Source organism: Malaclemys terrapin, chromosome 7 (genome assembly GCF_027887155.1).
Source record: "Malaclemys terrapin pileata isolate rMalTer1 chromosome 7, rMalTer1.hap1, whole genome shotgun sequence".
Taxonomy (NCBI): Eukaryota; Metazoa; Chordata; order Testudines; family Emydidae; genus Malaclemys; species Malaclemys terrapin.
Genome location: NC_071511.1, coordinates 99,695,794 through 99,719,709, shown reverse-complemented (window position 1 = coordinate 99,719,709; position 23,916 = coordinate 99,695,794). Strand labels below are relative to the sequence as shown.

The 23,916-nt window shown below is 40.1% G+C and overlaps 1 long non-coding RNA gene across 4 annotated transcripts in view; it reads right to left on the bottom strand.

Moving 5' to 3' along the window:
* The window catches only part of LOC128840009 (uncharacterized), a 63,576-nt gene that overhangs the window by 30,484 nt on the left and 9,176 nt on the right, over positions 1-23,916 (bottom strand). For all 4 annotated transcript variants that reach the window (XR_008445587.1, XR_008445586.1, XR_008445585.1 and 1 more), the window contains exons 3-4: positions 15,123-15,175; positions 10,334-10,577 (exon numbers count right to left, since the gene is read on the bottom strand). This is a non-coding gene — a long non-coding RNA (uncharacterized LOC128840009). The remainder of the gene's footprint in view (positions 1-10,333; positions 10,578-15,122; positions 15,176-23,916) is intronic.

The following is a 23,916-nucleotide window of genomic DNA, read 5'->3' as shown; positions in this document are numbered from 1 at the left end:
GCTGACCCTCGAGCTAGTAATGCAATGGGAATGCAGCTGTTCTGTGCTGCTAATCCGATCACACTATACTAATCAAGTGCTGCTTTCCAGTGCAGTTGCTCTCACTTGAGCTAGGCTAATACAAGAGATGTTAACTCAAGCGGTGATAACTTGAGCTAACTCTGCAATGACCTGGGGCACTGTCAGGATATAGGGTCGTTCTGGCTGTCACCCTTTTCTTGTTCATACCCCTGCATCAGTGGAGAAGCTCTGACCACCCCCGGTTATCCCAATATAATGGAAATAGTTAGGTGGGACTGATCTCCTGGGTTTATGGTTTAGCAGTGCAAAGCAGCTGGAGTGGACACAGAATCAGGCCAACAGAGGTACAACGTAAGCAGCTTTCAGAGTAACAGCCGTGTTAGTCTGTATCCGCAAAAAGAAGAACAGGAGTACTTGTGGCACCTTAGAGACTAACAAATTTATTAGAGCATAAGCTTTCGTGGACTACAGCCCACTTCTTCATCTGAAGAAGTGGGCTGTAGTCCACGAAAGCTTATGCTCTAATAAATTTGTTAGTCTCTAAGGTGCCACAAGTACTCCTGTTCTTCTTTTAACGTAAGCAGCGGCAGTGAATGTTGCTCCAGTAATGTGCTTCTGTCCTGACCTGGAGTGACCACCTCTTTCAACCCTTGGACTCTTTTCGGAGATTGCCAGTTGTGGTGGTGGTTTTGTGGTGTGGCACCTCTTCACTAGGAAGTGTACTGAGTAGGATTCCATTTAGTTTGTGTTGTGATCTGGCAGATCTTTCAGGATTGTGAAAAGTATAACATTTGTGGTAAGCATAGCTGTTAGCTTGCACTATGTAACAGCAAATAACTGAGTATGTGAGATGCATTTTAATTCAGCATGCCATAGTGTTGTAATTTTTTGAGCAAACTGCTGCAACAGATATTGATCAGATTTATTATATTGGTGGGCTGGAGTCTGATTTTATGGATTCATTTTTGTCATATTTAGGATATGAGATTTGGAGGACAAAAGTTGTTTACTGTATTTTAGGAGATGTTGGCTTAGTTAGTCCTTTGTATATGGCAATTTCAGCTAAAAGTGTTTATTCATCATATAATACTAATCGCAGTTACTAGAATGGTCTGTTATGTCCACATAAGATATGCCTATAAAGCAGAGAGGGACCAGATCAGAGCCAAATTTCTGCAAATTGCTGAGATCAAACCAAAATCCTGGAAAATATCTCCCCACCCCCACAATTTTGGGAGGCAGAGGTGTCTTGATGCAGTTCTAAATATTGCCACTTGGGCCATTACTTGTTATTAATTTTTGAATTTTGACTAGAATTTCTTAATTTCTATATACTACTTCTATACATACAATAATTAATTTGCATTACAAAGTTTATCACATGTTCAATAAATGCATCATCTGTGCTCAGAGTCTATATTTCATATTAAATATAGCTAGACTGAGCTGTTCTTACTTCTAAAAGTGCTAGACTATTTCTCCAACTGATACCACAGTGTTAGCTGTGTGTGTCAAGTCAGATAAGAAAAATTAATAAAAAAGGGCAAAATAAAAGCTCTCTCTGGCAGACATATTCATAAATATAGAAGACTGCTCTACCTAATATGCCATCAAAAACAGACATCAAATTCTTTCTTAGTCAGTGAAGTGATGAAGGCATCCAGAGAGATTAAGGCTTCCACAGATAGTGTCTAGAAGCAAATCACAAGCTAGGAAAAATTAGCAAATTGGGACAAAGTTAACTTTTTGATACAGAGCCAAATATATTTGATACAAATTAAAACCTCCAATTTCTTTGTATTTTAATAAGCAATCCAATTACACTTAGGTGACAAAAAGATTTCTATGACCCAGTTTCTATAACATAAATTAATGGGTAAATTGCCTTGCCACTAAGTTATCATATCAAGGCTCAATTTCCTTCTTTTGCTTTGGATTTAATAATTTATAACAACAAACTGTGTTAAAAGTTCTTCCTTCTTATTCCTTTGCTTTACAAGTACAGGTCTGTCTCATCTTACGCTGGGGTTACGTTCCATGGTCAGCGCGTAAAGCGAAAACCGCGTATAGTCAAAATTACATTGAGTGTAATGGCGGGCGGAATCGCCCGCACTACAGGAACAGTATTTAAATTATTTTTCTCTTTTTTTTTTGCTTTTTTTACCAACCGCGTAAAGCTGAATTCGCGCATGTTAAATGTGTGTAAGATGTGACAGACCTGTAAAAAGCCTGCTTGGATTCCAATTCTAACTTATATTACATGACTGAAAACCCGTAAAACTACCATAATATGACCAACGTTAGTTTAGGCAGAAGAGAAAGCAGTAGAACCACATTAATGACTCTGTGCAATAATTGTTTTAATTAGGGTGTTGATTAATTACAGTTAACTCACATGATTAACTCAAAAAAATTTATCACGATTAAAATAATTGTGATTAATCACAGTTTTAATCGGACCGTTAAACAACAGAATACCAATTTAAATGTATTAAGTATTTTGGATGTTTTTCTACATGTTCATATATATTGTATTATGTGTTGTAATTGAAATCAAAGTGTATATTATTTTTGATTACAAATATTTGCACTGTAAAAATGATAAACAAAAGAAATAGAATTTTTCAATTTGCAATCTCTTTATCATGAAATTGCAACTTACAAATGTAGATTTTTTTGTTACATAACTGCACTCAAAAACAAAACAATGTGAAACTTCAGAGCCTATAAGTCCATTCAGTCCTACTTCTTGTTCAGCCAATCGCTAAGAGAAACAAGTTTGTTCACATTTACAGGAGTTAATGCCCTCTTCTTATTTACAATGTCACTAGAAAGTGAGAACAGGCATTTTCATGGCACTTTTGTAGCCGTCATTGCAAGGTATTTACATGCCAGATATGCTAAACATTTGTATGCCGCTTCATGCTTTGGCCACCATTCCACCCGTGCAATTAGCTATCAATTAGAAGAAGAATATTAAAAGATAGTAGACTCCACAGTATAATTTTGTATGCATTTGGGAGATTATCTATCTGTGCATGAGTCTAGATTAGATATATTTAAATATAGACCAATAAATACAAGCTAAATAAATACTTAAATCTCATTTGGATTCTATGGCATCACCTACATTAAGAATTAAGTGATATCTCTGGATAGCTACATTTCTCCCAAAGATTTCTTTGATAAGAAATTAGTCGGTACTTCAAGAAAATAATTTAAATTAGCAGTATGGCAATTAGGTTCAACTATTTACTCAGCTTCATATGTCAGGGCACTGCAGAATAGATTTTACATTTGTTAGCTGATCTAAAGATGTTCTTACATTATCCCAGACATGTTTGAAAGACATTATCCCTAATTCAGATGTAGAATTTCTTATGTGATTTTTCAGAAGCCACAATTAGACCAGATGATAATGATCTGCCAACAAAAGCAGGCTGACCCCGTGAGGGGCAGAGTTGGGGGAGGGACTGGGGGGGGCTATAGTCACCCCAAAATTTGATTTAACCCCCCGGTGGCCACCCCCCAGTGCAAAGATCAGATGTTACACAGAAGTAAGGGTGGCACGGTATGGTATGGCCATCCCTACTTCTCCACTGCTGCCGGCAGCGGTGGCACTGCTATCAGAGCTGGACAGAAGTAGGAAGTTTGCAGCCATGATCACAGGGCTATGAACCTTTCTGGTGCATGGAGGCTGGGTGTCATCTCACCTCTGCTGCTCCCATCATCAGTCCCTAGGGGTGGAGGTTCCTAGGCTGTAGCCTGGTGTCTGGTTCACACAGAGGCACCTTGCTCAGGGATTTGTGGAGCATCCAGAGGAAGAGCAATTGACAGGGGAGCTAGTGGGATCCTCATGGTAAAACACTCACACAGCTGCACTGCCCAGCTCTGTTTCGTCTCCTTCACAGTTCAGTCACGACTGCGGGGCTTGTGCTTCTCCCCCAATCTGTCCCCCAGCAGCCTCCCACCCAGTTTTCTGTCTAGCCCCCATCAGTCCCCCCCACCAATCGAGAAGAGACTGGCACTACTCCTGTACCCCACCAAAGACCAGGTCATTTGGCAAAGGGTTAGATTCCATTCTTAAAGATATTACAGAAAGCAAAGTCTCTCCTCCATCATAAATTAGATTAATAGTGCCCATTAAAAACCAAATGCCAACATTTAAAAACCCAGTTAGGCTTCTAGAACTATATTTTGGTGCGTCAATATATTTTTAGGTGCCCAGCATGATACACATTGAATTTAGGCCACAGATTTTTTTTTTCTCATCCCGTTATAACAAAGTTACGAATTCAAGCCAAATTGCAGTATAACCACATTGTCACTTTTGTCCTTGTAGGTACACACCAAACTCCTAACAAACAAGTGAAAAATGGAAGGGTAAATGTACAAAAAAATCAGCAGTCTGGCTGGTTTGTCACTACAAGGAAATAGGACATTTCTCATCTGGGAAGCCTGGAGAGCAGTAACATCAGACAGGTGGATTCAGCTTTAGAACCTGGATATTTAAAAGAATTATTGGATTCTTTTGATTTTAAACAATTGATTATTATGGAATTCATTCTCTCCTCCTAATATGATAATTTGGGAACTTCCCCTAAATATGAAAAGAAGGATCAATAAATCACTTGATAACTATGAGTGAGGTGCTAGAGGTCATCTCAGAAATCAGGTTCCTGGGAGTTTATGTTTGCTATTTTATAGTTCCCCAAAAGGCAGGCAATACTATAAAAATGGCTCTTTAATCTCTTGTAGCTGAAGGGCATCTAAGTTTTCCAAACTGAAACCCTAAATTTCATATTGCCATAGAACAAATGCCAGAGCCCCTTTCCAGGAGATAAATTTAACAGACATTTATCTTCAAAGTCCCATAACAATAACATCAGAAGTTTCTTATGTTTGCAGTTGAAGATCAGTATTTTCAATATGTTTCCCTAAGGCATTTCCCATTGACTTAGCAAACTGTACCAATGACTGTCACAAAAATAAAGGCAGCCATACCACATTATTGAAACCAGGGTATAACGATATGGCCAAACTTATAAAATCTCAAGTCACTGAAAAGTCTCAAAAGGGCAGTATAAAAGTTTAGGCCTGACTTTCATCTCACTTTGGTGTAAATAAGAAATAATTCCACTAGAATCAATGGTGTTGCATCAGTATAAACCCACCATGAGAGAGTTCAGAATCAGGCTCACTAGCTTCTATTTATCTTTAGATTTAATAAATCAGCAAAAAAAAAAGCTCCTAAGTTGCTTCTTAAACAATTCATGGATTCTTTCAAGAGCAGTCATAAATCCATCAAACTACAGTAAATAAAATATATAAGAAATTTAGAATAAGTGGGGGCAAGGCAGTTTAGACTCATTGACAAGTGGGAGAATGGGGTTATAGTATTTTTGTTTTAGGGTAGGAAGGGTTCATTAAAGTGAAAGGAGAAGGGGAAGGAAATGGGGGTAGAGAGAGGGAAGACTTCTTTCAGGGTCACATTCATTGAGTCTAGTTAAAACAAATGATAGAAACCAACACTAATCATTTTTACCATTCACAGTCAAGGGCTGTGCCTGCAAGATTTTGAATTCTCTCAGCTCCCTTTGACTTCAGTAGAGGAGCTGCGACTGCTGAACACCTTCTGGAATTTGGCTCATAGGTATTAAGTAATGTAAATGAAACACTAGCTGTGGTAAATGATGGATGGAAGGTATTAAGATTAGTCCCTGAGGGGTGTTTAATGCTAATCTTAGGGTACTAAAAAGTCCCATGTTTAACAACTGAGGTTTAAGAACAACAAGAGCTTTTAATTAGAGTCTGATTTTACAGTTAACTTTTTAATTGACACTAGAGATCTTCCACATGCTAATTAATAACTCCCAACAGTGCAAAGATTTTAATTTCCTTTCTCTTAGGTCAGTTGTTGAAAATGACTGAAATTATTGTGGTTGCTCCTGCTCTATAGAGTTCTGCTGCCTGCTACCAAAGTCAGTTTAATATGATGAAACCTGTCAGCAAAAGTAACTCTTTGCTTTTATTGACCCTAAAACCAGCTATACTAAATCATGTATAATAAGGGCCAGATCTTGCACTGGCCAAAAAAGTAAAGAGCTACATGTAGAAAAGTCTTGGACCTTGCATACACTGGGTTTCTAGCCACTATTTTAGCTGCACTGGTCCAAACCCCTAGAGTAGACACAATTTACACCAGTGCAGGTTATGAAAGTTTCCAACACAGTGTATATGCAAAATGTGCAGTTGGATATATCTAAATATGCTCTCTCTTTTCTGGAATGCCTTGCTATTATATTGTATTCTTCTCTTACAAAAAGAGCAATAGCAATTAATTCCTTTTCAATCTTTACATACATGGTCAACTTGCTGATAAAAAAAAGGGAATTTGTTAGTAAATTCAATGAGGAATCATAACTTTTGGAAATAAAAAGCAAGAAGTATGGAATGGTGACACAAAAGAACACTTTAGGACAATTTAAATCCCTTCTTGGAGGTCATTTTAATCAGTTTTGGCTTATTTTTGTCTATCTATATTATATGCTTAGGGTATTCTTTATTGCTTTTCCATTAGCTCCCATTGACAGAACAGCAAGTGACTAATAAAGCATTCTGTGGAATTCTCCATTCCTTCTTTCTATATATACCCCTCAATCTATGATTTGTACAAACAAGGGCACTTGTCTTTAACATCATGAATAATTCTAGAGAGACTACCTCACTTTAATGTCTTGTCAAAGGATCTTGTGGAAAGGTCACTCAATCTTATCCATATGCAAAAATCTTCATAAATTAATATAAAATAAGGCAATAAACCCTTTAAAATAATTAGATTTATTATACACTGTAACTAATTCTGAAGTGGTTTCACTGTATGCATACTGCTATCTACTCAACTCCAATGACAACTTTTCCTGTCCCTCCCATTTGATATATAAGCAGATTTGGCAGAACAAATGATTATACAGATCAAAAGAATTTTAAATTTTCAAGGGATTTAATTTTAGCACTTTTGACAGCAGGGAGTAAATGTCTAGACAATAGAAGAAATCCCACTGCAAATTTTCAACAATGGGACAATCCACAGAACTTTCCAGATAATCTCAGTGGGGAACATACAGGAAAACATATCTTCCATTTAGTGATGTCATACATAAAATGACTTGGATATTTATTTAAAATGTTATAAAACTGGCCTCCTTCTGTGATACTTCAGTTACAATAAAGGATGAATTTTTCAGGGAGATACAGTTGGCAATTGCTTGACTATTTGGGCACATGATTGCACTTGCTCATGCTTTAATGTTTTCCACATATGGCACCTACGAGCCTAAAAGCTACTGTGTAGCACATATTCATTATAGTCAGGCCTAATTGGGCAGCTGCTATTAGATGATGTATAGGGTTTGCACATGACTGATTATTTAAAATTTCTCTGCTTATAATGCTTTGCTGTCTAATACTTCCAAATAAAGGACCTGAGCATGAACTCTATCTTTACTAAATTAAAAATACTTTAAAATAACCTGTGTTACAATGTTGGAAAAATAAAACAAATACACGTTAGAGCAGCAGAAAAAAACACACCTATGGAAATACCTCTGTTGTGTATCTTACAAAAGCTTTGGGAGGCTTGAATCCCATGTTTTTCCAAACTCTTTTTTTTTTTCTTGGTGCAGGTTATATATTTTGAAGCATCATGTCAGGATGTCACAGACTTTACTAAACTTCATGGGGACATACTGCAGAATGACCGGACACAAACCAACATAACACTAAAAATGATACTAATAAATCATGTCTACTTATATTCACAGTCCAGGATCCATTTTAAATAATTATTTTTATAGCTTATATAGGACAATGTATAAACCAATTCAGTTGAGAAGATTAGCAACCACAGATGCTACTCAAACGTCATAGGCTAGCTATGAGACATATGGCGCTACGTGTTCAGCCATTGCCAATTTGGTCAAGTTTCAAATAGAAAGTTTTAAAAGGGAAGCTCTTCTGCCTTTAAAACCTAATTCATAGAGCTGCACTAATTAGTTTATTGGAACATTAGAACTGTGCTTCACTAAATTGGAACCCTGATGGTGGTGCTCTCTCCCAAATTATATTTTGCCCTGGTAGAAATATAATAAAACCAATATTAATAGCAATATGCAATAATTTTATTTATAAAATTGTCACTCCACTGACATGCTCATGGAGCTGTACAAACAATTCAAGGGGAGATTTTTTTAAAGGTATAAAGGGCAGTTAGGCACCCAACTATCACTGGCTTTCACTGGGGACAGGGCCCCAGATCCTTAGAGGTATTTAGGCACCTAACTCCTATTGATTTGAAAAGGAGTTAGGGGCCTAAATACTTTTGAGGATCTGAACCTGGATGCCTAGCTGCCCGTTGGGTCTTTGAAAATACATTTAAGTAAAAGGCTACTGTGCTAAGCTTTTCAAAACCAGTCAGGGAGGTAGGTATGCAAAAGGAGACAAACAGAAGGATCAGGGAGATAATATAGAAGTGGGCCATCACTTGTCAAATTGAAATACACCTTTAAGTGGAAAAGTTTTAAGCTTACACTTTTTAAAAAAAAAGTTGGGGAGAAGTGAACCGAAATAGGTGTCAGGAAAGTGCAGGTTTCACACCATAGGACATATCATAAAACAGACGCGATCTCTGCCAGTTTAAGATGTGATGGTGGGAACATAAATCAGTGGACTGTGACAGTGCAACTTCCCATCGGATTTGGGCTCAAACCCAGCTAGTTTCAATAATAGCCAGCATTTAGACAAAAATAAAAAGATGATTGAAGAGGATGGGAAACAGAGATTAAGGCCTAAGCCTGCTGTCCTTATTCAGGCAACACATCAATTGAAATTGAGGGAATTTGCCCTGCAGCATCAGGGGGCCCTTATTATGAGATACATGGGCATCTGGGACCCTCCTTGATGTTAAAGAAGTAGTTCCTGAGGTAAGCAGTTCCCTAACTCTAGCAAACACACAATGAGTTAAGGTAAATGTTCTACTCTGGATAGAAGTGAGAGCTGGAAGGAATATACAATCCTAGAAACACTCGCTTGAGAAGCTGAACAGAATTTAGCTACAATAAGACTGAAACAGTCACACTAACTTCTAATGTCTCCTTAACTTCCACGGGCAGAGATCTTCTTTTTGTACTGAGCGATTCCAGACTTTTTGTGATTGTCCAGCAGTTTACCCAATACAGGGGAAGCGTCTCCCAGGAATGTTGGAGCACCTAGTCATCTCCAAACACTTTCATTGGCTCCTGGATGTCACTTCCTTTTTTTTTTTTTCCTTCCTGAGTTAGCTTTTTTGCCCACTACCACTCTAAAACTTCTCAGAGCGCTGCTGCCACAGAGAACAGCTGCCCCCAGTGGTCCAATTTGGAACCACACTTCCCATTTCAACTTTCCTTTCAACAAAAGAATCAATTTAACAGTTTTGAACATGCATTTAGGATATGAATATTAGTGCAATGTGTATCAATTTAGACCAATACCTTAACTATGACCTTATTCTTCTATGGCCCTACATAGGCTTACTTTGTTTTTGCAATTTATTGATTATACTCATGTCCGGCTGACTTCAGTGGGTGTTGAGTGAGCTTTACATATCATCACATGGTGCTCATCTTCTAGTAATACCTGGTGCATGTTTTGCTTCATATAAAGCAATTCCATTCTGCTAAATAAGATGGTGTCTTAAAAATATTTCTAGCACAACAAAACAAATTGCTAGATCAGCAGAAGAACACATACTTTTTCAGTCAGTTGAATGCATAATTTGTTTTACGTACTCTTATTTTTTGCAAAAGGTCTCATCGTGATCCTCGATCACTTGGGTTTATAGGAAAATGTTTGCTTTGTACTGAAAAGCTGTAACATCATTTTAAAATATTTATGACAGCAGAATTATCTCATACAATTTGTTTATATGCTTTTGTGGTTAGTCTGTTGTCATCACAGGATCATAAAATGTTAAGGGCCGTTTTTTCACATTTAGAAATAAACTAATGCTTAAAATTAAGAAAAGATTTCATACTTATAAATACTTGTATTAAACTGTGGATTAATTTTCTCCATTATATATTACAATGAAATACAGTATAAAAAATTAGGGAACAATACAAACCATACCTATCTAAAGCCCTGATCAGGCACAGACTTACTCAAATATTTATTAAGGTGAGTAATCCCATTGAGTTCATGGGAGTAAAGTTAAGCATGTATGCAGGGCCGGCTTTAGCAAGTGCGGGGCCCGATTCATGGGGCTTGTACTCACCGGGTGGCACTCCGAGTCTTCAGTGGCACTTCGGATTGCCACGCTCCGGCCGGGGTTGCGGTGCCGCGGGACTTGCAGGGCTCTGGCCGGCGCTCTGGCCGGGGGAGCGGGTCCACAGGGCTTGCTGCACTCCAGCCAGGGGAGTGGGGCTGCGGGGCTTGCTGTGCTCCGGCTGGGGGAGCGGGACCCTCTTAGGCGCGGTGCCCAGTTCTGGGGAATTAGCGGAATCGGCCTTAAGCTGGCCCTGCAGGTATGTAAGTGTTTGTGAGATCAGATTCAGGGCCAAATGATAGTGAAGTGAAGCATGTGCATAAATGATTGCAGGACTGGGGGCTAAGTGAGGTAACGTCACACAATTCATAGAGAATGGTTGCATGATGAGCTGGATAAACAAGAATCTCAAACAGGTGATTAAGAGAAAGCAGGAAGCCTAGAAGGGATGGAAGATGGGAAGGATCAGAAAGGAAAGCTGCTCTCTTGGAGGTCAGAAAGTGTAGGGATAAAGTGACAACTGCCAAAAAGCCAAGCAGAGTTGGACTTTGCAAAGGAAATTAAAACTAATAGTAAGGGTAATGAAGAGTGTAGGGGTAGTTGCAGGGTGGCTAGAGGGAATGAGGATATGGAAGTAGAAATGACCACATCTGAGGTGAAAGTCAAACTCAAATGGGACCCAATCAGAGGGGTCCAGATAATCTCCACCCAAGAATATTAAAGGAACTGGCACATGGAATTGCAAGCCCAATAGCAAGGATTTTTAATGACTCGGGGTCATACCCTATGACTGGAGAATTGCTAATATAGTAGTGCCTAATTTTAAGGAGGAGAAAAAGTGATCCAAGAAACTGCAGGCTTGCTAGTTTGACCTCAATTGTATGCAAGGTCTTGGAACAAATTTTGAAAGGGAAAGTAGTTAAATACGTACAGGCAAATGGTAATTGGGATAAAATACAACATGGTTTTACAAAAGGTAAATGTGCTAGACCAACCTGATCTCCTTCTTTGAGAAGATACCTGATTTTTCAGACAAAGGAAATGCAGTAGATCTAATCTACCTGGATTTCAGTAAGGCATTTGATATAGTTCCACATGGGAAATTATTAGTTAAATTGGAGAAGATGGGGATTAATTCAAGAATTGAAACATGGCTAAGGAACTGAGTAAAGAGGAGACTACAACTGGTCATACTGAAAGCTGAACTGTCAGGCTGGAGGAAGTTTATTAGTGGAGTTCCTCAGGGATTGGTCTTGGGACCAATCTTATTTAACATGTTTATTAATGATCATGGCACAAAAGAATAATAAAGCAAATTTGGGAGATATTACCAATACGGAGAAGGACTGGAATATAATACAAGAAGATCTGAATGATCTTGAAACCTAGAATAATAGAAATAGGACACAATTTAATAGTGCAAAGTCATGTACTTAGGGACTAATAACAAGAATTTTTGCTATAAATTGGGGGATTATCAGTTGTAACTAACAGAAGAGGAGAAAGACCTGGGTGTATTTGTTGATCACAGGATGACTATGAGCTACCAATGTGATGTGGCCATGAAAAAGGCTAATGCAGTACTAGGATACAGTCAATCTAGTCTATTTAAAAAGAAATTACAAGTTGTTTCAGGTGACCTGTCCCTTAGTCTTCCTACCATGTGTTCCTATCTTTAAAATGTTTCTCTTTCTTCTGTTGCTGTGAAACACACACACAAAGTTTAAATATTATTTTTGTTCACAATATCCCTTTAACATCTTGGTGGGTCAGGTTAACATCTGTACAATGGGTGTAATAATCATAGCAAGTCAAAACATTTTGTAAAAACATTATTTTGACAAAAATGGCTTTTTGATCAAAATGAAAATTTGAAAATTAGTAAAAAATTTCCAGTTTTTCAACCAAACCTGGTAACATTTCTTTTCTGATAAACATTTTTAATTTGGTAAAAATAATCATTTTTGGTTTGGTTTTAGCCTCAAAATTTTGAAGTTTGGTTTTGAAAAATCAAAAATGTTTCTAAACCAAACATTTTTAACTAAAAAGAAAATATTTTACTGAAAATGTTTTTCAAAATCCCTCCCCCCCCAGTCTTTTCCCCTCCCCCTGTGGTTGAAAACAAAACCATGGGAAATTGTGAAAACAATTATTTAAATTTTTTTGCCATGAAAACAAATTAGTATTTTTTAACTACCTCTGGTAATAAAACTTAATCATTAACATCTCTAAAACATTATTAGATCCTTGGATGAAATTTTAAAGTATAAATTATTATTTAGTTATAGTGCAATTTCTTAAAGAAGTTGGTTTTGTACTCTTATACTCATTCAGATAGAAGGTCTTCCTGAATGTTTATTTAAACACTTTATAAAGGTTCAGGAGGTAAGAGGAGAGCAAAACTTGTTAATATTTTGACTAAGGTTTTTCTCAGAACATTGCAGAGCTATAAAAAAAACAATGCAATTGATAGCCAGCCAATGTGATCATAGAGACAGCTTTCTGAAACAAACATACTCTTCTTCTGTGGAAGGTAGTTAGTAAATTACCTAACAACTAAATTATTCTCATCTCATATAGCAATGACATGGGCAAATAAAATAAAATAAAATAAGTTTTCTGGCAAATATACAATTCAAAACTCCAACCAGAATAAATATCAAAAGGTATGGCCTGATGTATTTAAAATTAAGACAGAAGACATTGTGGACATCTCAAAACATGAACTCCAGTACTGAAAGTGAGATCAAATTCTTTCATAAGTTAATAAAGCAGAAAGATTGCCAAACAATAAGGTGGATCAAAAGGTCCAAAGACTAGTAATATACTCTAGTGATTCTCAAATGCTCAGTGAAAATATCATTACATAGCAAGATGAAAAGACATCCCCCTGGTGCAAAAATGAAAATCTCTGATATTTAACTATTTCCTTCATTTCACAGTTAGATGGAATGCAGCTTCTATTAAAAGTTTCTTGGCTGCACAGGATTCTTTCATGTAGAAACAAAGAGAAGGAGATACCATAGTCTAATAGATGCTCATTCTCAGTGAAGCTTAGTAGAGGTTGGGGTTTCTCCTTATTCATATCTGACTTTTAGAAATGAATGAATGAAGTATCTGCCAGCACCTCAGGTATAATGGCATAGATCATAAAAATCTACCAAAACTCATACCATGTTTTTTGTGCCCATGCCTCCAATAAATCTTAATCCACCTCTGACACAAACAAACAAGCGTGTTACCCCATTTGATCCCTCAGACTAGGGTCACAGGCAGGGCCGGCTCTGGCTTTTTGGCCGCCCCAAGCAAAAAAAAAAAAAAAAAAAACGGGGTGGCCAGAATGGCTAAGCAAAAACCAACCAAACAAAAAAAAACTGCGGCGCAGCCGGAGCACGGGTGCAGGGGGACCGGCTGGGGGGGTGGGAGGGGGAGGGAGCGGGCGCAGGGCCGGCTCCAGGGTTTTGGCCGCCCCAAGCAGCCAAAACCAAAAAAAAAAAAAAAAAAAAGTCGCGACCGCGATCTAAAAAAAGCTGCGATCGCGATCTGCGTCGGCAATTCGGCGGGAGGTCCTTCACTCCCAGGCGGAGTGAGGGACCGTCCGCCGAATTGCCGCCGAATACCTGGAACTGCCGCTCCTGTCCGGAACGGCCGCCCCAAGCACCTGCTTGAGAAGCTGGTGCCTGGAGCCGGCCCTGAGCGGGCGGGAGAGAGAGAGAAGGGGGCGGCCAGGGCTACAGCAGGGGCGCTGCCACGCGGCCCCTCCCGCTGAGCCGCCTCCTGCTGCCTGCCGCGAGGGCTCCGCTCTGGTCGGCAGGGAGGGAAGGAAGAGGACTGCCCTGCAGGGCACTCTCGTTCTCCGCGCCGCCGCCCCCTACAGGGCAGCCGTAGCGGAACAAGAACAAGAACAAAAACAAACAAACAAAAAAAAAGTGGCTGTGCTGCCCTAGGATTGGGCAGAATGCCGCCTTGAACAATCTGCCGCCCCAAGCACCAGCTTGCTCAGCTGGTGCCTGGAGCCAGCCCTGGTCACAGGTATCACAGCAGCAGTAGGTCTTGAGGAGGGATTTGCAGGAGCAGAGAGAAGCACCTTCCAGCTTTCTGTACTGATTTCAGGAATAGGCTTCTGTGAGCTCAGTGGCTCAACACCTGGGTGTCAAGGTCATTTGCTGCTCCTCCTTCAGATTTGTTCTCACCACTTCCTTTTACTGTGATGCCTACAAGGCGTCAGCATCTTCGTTTATACTCATTTATTTAAGGGCTGAATTGTGGCCCAACCCTCGTAGGGTTCCCTTTCATGGCCTCCCTGCATCTCCACTGCAGGCATGGAGCGGTAATCTGGGGCTGCACACCTAGTACTCCCATCCAGCTGAACAGGGATTGCTAATGCAGGATAGGGAATGGGCACAGCATTGAATCACCGCCTCCACTAGGCTGGCCAGCATAACTGAACCAGTGCAAGGGTTAGTAGCCTGGTACTGCTAGGGCCTAGCGTTAATTACTAATTCTAGGGAGCAAGGGGAGAACAGGGAAAGAATTGTGCCTCTGTGGGTACTTCCTGGGCTCCTGCTGGGGCTATGAGCTACCCTTTTACCTAGGCTTGTGCCTAAAAAATGTATTTCTATTAAAAAACTCCCATGCTTTTTAATGGTAAGTTATGCAATGACATTGTGCACACTTCCATTGTGAGCTGGTTATTGTTACCCTTGTCCTCCCTTGCTGCTCCTCATCTATTTGTCACACCTGTTTAATCTTTTTTTAAATTACTCTCTAAGAGCTTAGAGACATCAACTATTTTTACCTTTGTGTTTCTGCAATGCCTGGAATAATGGGGGCCTGATCATAATTTAGGCTCTGAAATACAAACACAATAAAAATGATAAATAAATACAATAATACCAATCAAATATTACCATACCACACCCATCATGTTAGGTTCAAGCCATGAAATTCAGATCTGGAGCCAAATCTCCCCATAGTTCAGTCATATTTGGGTCAGAGTTTGTGGTTACAATTCATCTTTATTAGGAACTATTTTTTAAATACTGATATGAGAGAGAGAGAGGCCCTGAACCAAAACCCTTGATCCAAACAGCCCTGAACTTTGGGGATGGAGATATCCCATCTCCTAGAACTGGAAGGGACCTTGAAAGGTCATCAAGTCCAGCCCCCTGCCTTCACTAGCAGGATCAATTTTTTTTATTCTGCCCCAGATCCCTAAGTGGCCCCCTCAAGGATTGAGCTCATAACCCTGGGTTTAGCAGACCAATGCTCAAACCACTGAGCTATCCCTCCCCTCAATGTTTGGCTGTTTGGCTCTGGAGCTGACCTTCATGACTCAGGCCCATTTCCAACTGAATTAGACACAAATTGACTCCCCTGTGCAGGCATGTGGTCCAAATTACAATGTAGCCCTGAATACTTCTGCTGCTCTGAGCCTTCACATTTGCTTCTACCATCGTCACTAATATATTATTATGAGATTATTGGGACCTTTCTGTATGGAGGTGGTGTGGCTGTATTGGTTCTGATGTATGAAGCAGCTTGAATTTCATGGGGGCTTGATAATGAGTTTCTTGACACATTTTAAGTCTGGATTAAAAAATGAGTTCAGTGAGTGAATGACAGATTGTTTGAGTTTTGTTTGGAGGCTTTTTATTCACTCTTTATTGTGAGCCTAACAGACTAATGAGCTTGAGAACTAAAAGCTTGTGAACCCAGAGGGACTTGTTTGCTAGGTCTTGGCTTGTGATATAGAGCCAGCTGTAGATCTCACATATAAATCTCCATGAATCCAGTTTTAAAAACACATATCTTTGATTGTTCCCCCTTGAACAAGTAATAATAAACTGAGATGAATGTGTCTATTTACAGACGCCTACATCTGTAAAATAAAAAAGTGTTGTCTCTACTGTGCCAAGAAAGCAAATTCTGCTTTGTGAGAGACTGCTGTTTCAAGCAGAGTCTGATCATGAAAAAATCTGACTTTGTTACAAAAGTCAATTAAAGTTACAGGTGCATCTTGGAGAAAGAGCTTGTGATAATTACAGGCGAGACAGTGGAATAATTGTTTTTCTCCATATTTTGTCCTGGTGGCTGATAGCAGATTAATCACTGCCCACTGCCTCTTCCTCTGCAAAGTTTTAGTCACATAAATTGCTGAGTAGCCAGTTGCTATCGCATTAAATATAGTCAGTAACTCCTGTTTGTACTTTGAAGATGATAAAGACAGTCCTGTTTAACCATTGACTTTTAAACTCTGATCAAGATGGACATGGTTGAGAGGTAAATTTCTTCATCATATATTTTCACTGTAGGTAAATATGATGAAAAATGCAACGCCCTGATTTGTACTCTGACTTTCACTTCTTCATAGTTTTGGTTTCAATAGAATGCCAAGATTTAGTGCAAATACCACATGCAATCCTTAGAGAATGTGAAATATAAAGCAATGTTTGAAGTATTTGCAAAGGATTGGAGATATCTAATGTCAAATTAAACACAGATAGTCTTTTTCTTTTTAAACACAACGAGGAACACGGCTAAGGATTAGATTCTACAACCCTTAGTCTTATGGAATCATACTGAACTCGTGCATGTGATCTCACTGAAGTCAGTGGAACTTCTTGAATGAGTAGGAATTACCTAGAGAGAGCGAGAATTCCAAAATCAGGCCTTAAAAAAGATCGTGGTATAAGTTTTGGAACTATATCTTAAATGAAAAACACCACATGAGTAAAGAGACATTTCTTTACAGTTCAACCATTAAAAAGTAAATATAATTGATATGAACTCTTTCTGATCTTTTGGTGTTCTCTGTGTGTATGCTCTATGTCCTAATTCTTGCCTGCAATTTGATATGCACTATCAATTCTATCATATTTTGGGATCTTATTGATAAATCAAACATAATGCTGGGAACTGCAAAGTATCTACCTATGGGATTTATTCTCTATCTGATAGTACATGATCTCAGGCTAGATTCAGAGCTCTTGAAAATGTGCCATGTGAGGCAAAGACCTGGATTACAGGAAGCACCCTTTCACTTTGTTAGCCATCTATTCTTTGCTTATCTTTAATAGCAGATAAATGGATTTTAACTGTATAACATGGACATCTGAATCCTCACAGAACATGAATCCAGGACAATGAGATCAGACATCAACAAGATGTGTACATGAGAATGCTCAGACAACCTGATGCAGCTGATGCAGCATTAGAGACAAACTGGGCTTTGAAAAAAAATCAGTTTCCAATCCAATGATGCACATTTTCAAGTTTTGCCAGGAGTCAGAAGGTTGAGAGTTGTCATGATACAGAAGACTGGCCACCGGCCTAGAAGCTGCTGAGTTCCAACCGAGCTCCAGTGTTGCCTGGCAGCATGGCCTTTGGTAAGTCGCTTAGGCCTTACACTACACAGTTTTGTCAACAAAAGTCAGCTTTCATCGACAAAACAGTGGAGGTGTACACACTGAAATGCTCCTCCTTCCGACGTGACTCCCCTGCTATGCTGACAGAATAAAGCGATCTCGATAAGAGACGTAGGACTTATGTCGGTGTAGTTAGGGCAACACAGTGTCTGTGTAGACATCGCATTCCTTACATCAGCTGTTGGCGGTCATTCTGGAGCTGGAGCCATGAAATGGACAAGAAGGCCAACTCCTGGCTCCCCAGCCAGTCTGCTGCTGGGTCTCCACTCCAAGCTGGGCTGCCACCCAGCCTGCCAGCTTGGGATGCCGCCCAGCTCCCCACTGGAAGCCCTGCAGCCTCCCAGGGTCCCGGCTCCCCACTGAGAACATGGCAGCTGACCGGACTCTGAGTGTGGATCTCCCTGCTGGAGGCAAGAAGCTCCCACTGGCTGACCCCCGCACCCATCTACCAGCGGAGAGCTGCACCGAGCTGAGAGCCCTGACTCTGAGTCTCCCACACTGCCCCTCTTCAGTTGGTGGAAGGGCTCCTAGTGGGGATGCACACCACTGATGGAAGAAGGGTGGTGTGGACATCAGCCACCGCAGTAATTAATTGACAGATCACAGCATTGGCTGTTGCTTGGGCTCTCTCCGGTTGGGTAGAAATGTACGTGAGAGTAAGTTAAAATTTATAATCCAAACAAGACTGTTTCCTTGTAACTGAATTTGTGGTCACTGTATTCGTTCTTTGGGTGTGTCACACTGGGTCAGGAGTGGCTCATGACTGTGAGTGCCTACCAAAGGGCAAACTGTCAAAAACATTGCATACACCCCAAACTGGTGATAAGTTTTATAATTAGATTTCACCAAGCCAGTGACAAATGTGAACTTCTGGATCATTATATCAGTCTCACCATGGAATCACAGACAATCCCCTTAGACTCTCCAGTCTATCTTGCCAGCCAGGCAAGCTAGACTTAGTAAAAAATGGTCACTTACAACAAAAATCATACAATATTCTAGTTTCTTCCAGTCCCAAGAGACCAGTCACTTAACCCAAATCAATTTGTACCCTATATCTTACATCAAAGACGATGCCAAGCCTGTAATAAACTATCTAAAGGTTTATTAACTAGGAAAAGAAATGAGAATTATTTACAGGTTAAAGTAAGTAAACATATAATAAATGAATTGCAATCTAAATCCTAAAAGTGACAGAGTTGTAGTGATCTGTCAATTCAAAGTGTCTTTCAGGGCAGATTCTGGATATAACCCCTGGAGAACTCTGGCTTCAGTTTAGTGTCTCTGGTCCGTGAGAGTTCAAATAGCAAAGAGATGGAAAATTTTATTATGTTTTTGTTTTATTTCCTTTATTCCTCTCCAAATCCATAGGATACGCTTCCTTGCGCATAGCATTTCCAACATGCAATATGGCCATTAACTAATCCTTTGTACAGCAATGTTCCTTGATGGCCAATCTGATTTTGATAGGCAGAGGGAAAACACTCTTCCCATCCGAGTTCACAAGTTTAGAACAAAAGTTTTCAAAGTTATAAAGCAAAACTGACATATTTCCTTATATCATGGAATACAGACATGGAATACAGACATTACAAATGAGATTAATGCATGCAACAACTTACAAACATTCTATAGAGTGAAACACTAAATACATTCTTATAAGACTAAAACCTATTTTGAGCAACACTAACACAAGTGCAATGGTCTGGGCTCCTGCTATGAATTTGTCCATTCTTAGCTAACATCTGAGGCCTTAGCAAAAGCTGACACTTGGCCTGCCAGCATCACAGTGTGCTCCTAAGAGTCTCCCAATCTAAGAGAACTGTAAAGGGTAATTTTCATCCTATTGATTTGGAAACTGTAGCAACAGGAGTTGAACCCATTGTTGGTTAACACAGAATCATTAAATCAGTTCAAATAAAGAAAGGCTACACCTTCATGCAGACCAACTGCAGACAACTTTCTCCTCAGCAACACAACTCGGGAAGAAACAGTGATAACAGAGAGTGACTGTTTATGTGCTCCTCCTCAAAAACTGCAGAGCTCCCAAGGAGTGAGACAGTGCCCTGGAGAAGGCACTCCTTGCCTCCATGTCCCAAGGAGGAGTGCCACCTGTGTTAAGTTGCCTCTAGTTGCATAAAAGCAAAGGAGGTGATCTGGGCCCATGTGAGTTCAGTGTGCATTGATCAAGGATGAATTTAATCCACAGAACGTCAGACTACATTTTAATAGGTGCAGATTGCTTTTTAGAAGCATAAAAGCATTAGCATTATTATATTTTAATTCCATTCTGTCCTTTAACCTTCACATAGGCTCTTTATATATTTGTAGTTTATAAATATTTCCAGGACATTAGAACCGGTCTTTAAATGTTCTCTCTGAGGATTCTGGGAGGGGAATGTAACAAAGATTCCAAATTCATAAATAAGATAACGAGAAGAGCTGCTATTCACTCCAAAACCATGCTTGAGGACTGTGAAGCTACACAAGTGCATTCATCAGGGAAAACAAACCACTGAACACAAAAAGCATAGTGCTCAGCTGCAGTTCTGCTTAGCAGAGCAGACGTACTCTTCACCTGTTCATTATAATGACATTTTCAGTGTAGGCTGACTCTCTGCCATTGATCTTTGTTAAAACAGCTGCATTGCCCTTACTGGAGTTTTCAGACATTTATAGGGTGAAGAAACACGCTGGTGAAAAGCTGCTAAAGCTTTGTAGATTTTTAGAGTCGCAGTTAGTTAAGTTACATCAGAATCTGTAGAACTCTAAAAGCAGCACCTTTTACTTAACTTTCTTTTACTGACCTAGGGACAATGGGGTTGGCCATGTTTGAAAATGACATTAAACAAAGCCTCTTTAGCTACTCAGGGTTAGCCCAGAACTGCAAGACACTGTTAATACATCTTAAATAATCAGCCTGGAGGTGCAAGCAAAAAATTCCCTTTTCTGAGGTTTGCTATGCATTTTTTTATTTGAATGAGAGACTTCATTTTTTGCTTAGTTTGCAGTTTCGCTATAGCTCTTGGTCAAGACTCCTATAATCATGCCCATATATATTTCAATGCAGAACTCCTCCTGCCTCCCCCGTTAACATAAACACAAAAATACTTGTCTTTATCTTTATGCACAAGGAGCCTCTACTCGCCCTCTAAATAAGCAAAAGGGCAAGATCCCTCCCCATCACTCAAGAGAATGTTAGGAGTGAACCTAGTTCTATGATGGCTGAGGCATCGTTTTCCATAAGGTTGTGCTAAGCCATCTTTGATGGATACAGTGAACCCCTCAGCTGGCTGGTGTGCATTCTGCAGTGGATCAAATGAGGCCAAATGTAAAGATATACATCTAGGAACAAAGACTGTAGGACATACTTCAATGGTGGGGATCTCTATCCGAGGAAACAGTGACTCTGAAAAAGACTAGGGGTTCATGGGTAGTGATCAATGGCTCAATGTCTAGTTGGCAGCCCGTATCAAACGGAGTGCCCAGGGGTTGGTCCTGGGGCCGGTTTTGTTCAACATCTTCATTAATGATCTGGATGATGGGATGGATTGCACTCTCAGCAAGTTTGCAGATGACACTAAGCTGGGGGGAGAGGCAGACACGCTGGAGGGTAGGGATAGGGTCCAGAGCGACCTAGACAAATTGAAGGATTGGGCCAAAAGAAATCTGATGAGGTTCAACAAGGACAAGCGCGGGTCCTGCATTTAGGATTGAAGAATCCCATGCACTGCTACAGGCTGGGGACCGACTGGCTAAGCGGCAGTTCTGCAGAAAAGGACATGGGGATTATAGTGGATGAGAAGCTGGATATGAGTCAACAGTCTGCCCTTGTTGCCAAGAAGGCTAATGGCATATTGGGCTGCATTAGTAGGAGCATTGCCAGCAGATCGAGGGAAGTGATTATTCCCCTCTATTTGGCACTGGTGAGGCCACATCTGGAGAATTGCATCCAGTTTTGGGCCCCCCACTACAGAAAGGATGTGGACAAATTGGAGACAGTGTAGAAGAGAAGAGTGGGGGGGATTTGATAGAAGCCTTCAACTACCAGAAGGGGGTTTCCAAAGAGGATAGAGCTAGGATGTTCTCAGTGGTGGCAGATGACAGAACAAAAAGCTATGGTCTAAAGTTGCAGTGGGGGAGGTCTAGGTTGGATATTAGGAAAAACTATTTAACTAGGAGGGTGGTGAAGCACTGGAATGGGTTACCTAGGGAGGTGGTGGAATCTCCACCCTTAGAGGTTTTTAAGACCTGGCTTGACAAATTTCAAGCTTACACAGAGCTCTTCTTCAGGTCTGGGCTTGTTTAGCATAAGTAGTTAACACACATTTCAAGGGACCATTCAAGGTGAAGTGGTTTAACACCTTCAGTCTTAGGGGGGAAAGAAAGGTGGTGGAAGACACCTGGATGTGGGGGGTTATTAGTGAGTTATAGCCATAAATCCAGTGTCTCTATTCAGTCTATGATTTTTAGTTATGAATGAAAGGTCCCAGGCTCATCTTTTGAAAGTATTGTGCTGGTTTCCTTTGAGGATTAGGGGTGTTAACCAGCAATTTCACCTTGAATGGTCCCTTGAAATATGCGTCAACTACTTATGCTAAACCAGGGGTTGGCAACGTTTGGCACACGGCTCACCAGGGTAAGCACCCTAGCGGGCCAGGTCAGTTTATTTACCTGCTGACACGACAGGTTCGGCTGATCGCGGCCCCCACTAGCCGCGGTTCGCCGTCCCGGGCCAATGGGGGCAGTGGGAAGCCACGGCCAGCACATCCCTCGCCCGTGCCGCTTCCCGCCGCCCCCATTGGCCCGGGACGGCGAACCGCGGCCAGTGGGGGCCGCGATCGGCTGAACCTGCCGCGTCAGCAGGTAAATAAACTGGCCCGGCCCGCTAGGGTGCTTACCCTGGCGAGCCGCGTGCCGAACGTTGCCAACCCCTGTGCTAAACTGTCTGTTCCACCTTCTATTTAGCTGGGACACTGAGCACCTTTCTCAGACCCGAAGAAAAGCTCTGTGTAACCTCGAAAGTTTGTCTCTCTCACCAACAGAAGTTGGTCAAATAAAAGATATTATCTCACCCACCTTGTCTCCCTTGTAGGTATAAACAGGGGAATATTGAGTAGGAATAAAGAGGCTGTATTATCTCTGTATTTGGAACTGGTATGACTGCTACTGAAATACTGTGTACAGTTCTGGTGTCCACAATTAACAAAGGATGGTGATAAATTGGAGAGGGTTCAGAGAAGAGCTACAATAATAATTAAAGGATTGGAAAACATGCCATATAGCGATAGACTTAAAGAGCTCAATTTGTTTATCATAACAAAGAGAAGATTAAGGGGTGACTTAGATCACAGTCTACATGTATCTAGTTGGGGAACAGAAATTTGATATTATTCGTTCTAGCAGACAAAGATATAACAAGATCCAATGACTAGAAGTTGAAGATGGACAAATTCAGCCTGGAAATAAAGATGCAAATTTTTAACAGTTAGAATAATTAACTATTGGAAAAACATTCTACATCACAGGCAATTTTAAAATTAAGATTATATGTTATTCTAAAAGATATGCTGTACTTTGAACAAGAACTAATTCAGGGAAGTCTTATGCTTTTTTCCATTGATTCTAATGGAAGCTTTGCCCATGCAGGTTAAGTACTGCAGGACAACATTTTAGGAATGGGAAAAAGCTATCAAGACAAACAAAATTATCTTTTTATTTTTTCATTATTTTAGTTACATCTTCCTGCTTGTTCATAATTTTAGGACATAGCATGGTCATGTTTTCTGCCATTGTAGAGTTTTATCAAACACAAATACAGTAACTGGATTGATTAATCCATGGAACAATGATACTGACTCAATGGATTTACATGAGGGTAAATTTATTCTTTGGTTGAACCAACTCTAAAAACATCATATTGCTGACCTTATGGAAACTGCTTGTATGTCAGTTGTATTTAGGCTACTATAAACAGAACAATCGGTAATATTTTTCTGGTGAGATTACATATTTTATTTTAATGAAGAAATAGAGGGAAAAGAAAACAAATGGAAGCGTGGACAAGAGGAAGGAGGAATATACCCAATATCAAACAAACTGCTGCAAATACCAGTTAAAAAACTGATCAAGTGAAAACACTGTAACATCTCAAAGAAAGATGAA